At 37.3% G+C, this 2,491-nt stretch overlaps 1 non-coding gene across 1 annotated transcript; it reads right to left on the bottom strand.

Annotated features, from left to right (window-relative positions):
* Positions 1-1,783: 1,783 nt before the first annotated feature.
* On the bottom strand, positions 1,784-1,856 carry trnat-ugu (transfer RNA threonine (anticodon UGU)). Its single transcript has one exon. It is a non-coding gene; the product is annotated as a tRNA-Thr (tRNA).
* Between the last annotated feature and the right edge of the window lie 635 nt (positions 1,857-2,491).

The raw sequence follows: 2,491 nt of genomic DNA, 5'->3' as shown, positions 1-2,491 counted from the left end.
AAGAATCTCCTGGTAAACCAGCTGGAGACGTTTTAAAAGCCACGTGAAACGAGTGAATAAGTAACACAAACATTGTAACATAGTGAAACATTTGGACAAATACCATATAATTCATCTGTTGTTACAGTTAAAGGTAAAATCACTTTTTGTGTCTTTGTTGCTCCTGTTATACAGAGATTATATTGACAGTTTATATGAGATATGTCTAAGTTTTTAGTGTTTTAAAAAAACCAAGAAAGAACAGGTTTAATCTGTGTGTAAATTATGTGTTTATATGTTTATATTTGTGTAATTGTAGATATGTCATTATAGATACATTGTGTATAGTCTATTGTTGTATTGTGCTTCACATGCTAATGTGACAGTGAGTGGTTTGCTTTGTAGTTTGTTTCTTTTTTGATTTGTGTAAATTTGTTTATTATCTCTGAGTAACTTTTTACGACTCGACTAAAATGTAGTTTGGGAAAAAAAAAATAAGAATGAGATTGTAAATGACTCCAATAGTATCAGTAGTGCACTGGCTCCATCATGTAGCCTATAGGGAGGTAAATACATTTATGACACTTGTAATGCATAAAATAAACAGTAACTGAACAGTGAACCCTGAAGTTTTTTCCTCTGAGAACAAAACAAAACTAACAAAATGTATTTACTGGACACAGAAATAACACTTTTTATTTCTAGTGCTTCAAGCCCTCACAGCCTCACACACTCCATCACTTTCCAGGTGACATCAGACCAGCCCCCCAGGAATGGTCCCAGCCCTCCAGGAATGGTCCCAGCCCTGCAGGAGGAATGGTCCCAGTCCTCCAGGAATGGTCCCAGTCCTCCAGATGAGCTACTCTGTGTCTGAGTTTAACTGACTCTGTGCTTTTAAAGCATCCTTGTTGTTCTGCTGGTTCTCCTTCACTGAGTTCTAATCACTGCTGGTCACATGGAAAGTTTACAATCTATTCACATGGTCCAACCTGTGGAACAGCACATCTATACTGTAGCTCTACCACCACCTCCTGGCTCTATATAGATACTACATTTACCTGCACTTATTACAAGATGTTTAACTGATAATATCATCTGTTTTGCTGAAATGATTGATTCTCAATATTTAATGGTTTCACAGACCAAAAGGTTGTTTTCTGCACTAATTTACTCTTAAACCAGCAGCTGTTTTCAGACAGAGAACCTGTAAATTAACATCTTTAAGCATGAAACTAATAATGTAAGTTTACTGACGTTAGCTCAGGTATGTAGCCTGTGCTACTAAAACTATCTAAACAGAGGCTCATTTAGCTTTTTAAATACTTTAAAGTGACTAAATAAACTTTTTATAAGTCTATGAATGAACCCTTCTGTCTCCTGTTTTTATTTTTTTTCCTCTCAACAATGTGTAGCTGTCACAGAGCCATCCAGATAGAGCTGTTATTATATTCTAATTCTACCATAAACTGTCATAAATGTATCTACATCGTCTCCTTCAAAAACTCAAAACCCAACCTGGCAACACAGCTGTTGTTGACTTGTCCTGTGTTATATGTGTAGTTTATTTATTGTTTGATTTAGGACCATTTATTTATTTATTTATTATATAGAATTAGATGAAATCAATAATATTGATTATGTGTAAAGGAGGACAAACATGACTCAGAGAAATTGTTGTCATGGGAACAATCTGAGGGAGTTGTGTGTCTACTTTCTTCTTCTCTGAATAAACTTTTCTGATTTACATCAACAGGCTTTTCTTTTTCCCTACAATTCTCCTCATAATTCAACTGTGAGTGAGTGAAGGTCTCAGTGAGAATTGAACTCACGACCACTGGTTTACAAAACCAGCGCTCTTACCTCTGAGCTATGAGGCCCTCTGTGTGTGTGTGTGCGTGCATGCGTGTGTGTGTGCAGCCAATCAGAGCCACCCATAGAGAGTTTGAAGCCACACACACACACACACACACACACACACACACACACACACACACACACACACACACACCACACACAGGCTTGGGGAGTAATGGATTACTAGTAACAGCGTTATGTAATCTGGATACAAAAATAATGTAACTATAATCTGTTACAGTACATTTAAAAACATGTAATCAGATTACCAGTATTTTTTAAAAATGGGGATTACTTAGTGGGATTACTTCTTCAAAGCAAACAGAATACACCGTGCAACAGATACACAGAGTGCACACACACATTGTGACACTTCGTAGCACTTCACCATAAACGTGAAACCAATACTGCCTGCCTAGCTGTTTACCATCATGACTCAGGAGTTTTCACTGCATGAAAATTCCTGAGTCACTGTTTGCTGTGACCACACCAAATAAAACATGGAAAGGTAAATTACAAAGATGAATCCAAAGTTAACTTCTGACACAAACTCTCCACCATAGACTGTAAACACACATCTCCACTACGCATCCTCAAGTTGCCTTCACTGACTGCCAACGCTGTAGGAATTAGGAACATCTACAACGGACACATCCAA

This window comes from Gouania willdenowi, unplaced genomic scaffold (genome assembly GCF_900634775.1).
Source record: "Gouania willdenowi unplaced genomic scaffold, fGouWil2.1 scaffold_54_arrow_ctg1, whole genome shotgun sequence".
NCBI classification, from domain to species: Eukaryota; Metazoa; Chordata; class Actinopteri; order Blenniiformes; family Gobiesocidae; genus Gouania; species Gouania willdenowi.
Note: the sequence above shows the minus strand (reverse complement) of the source record. Positions and strands in the feature narration are given on the sequence as shown.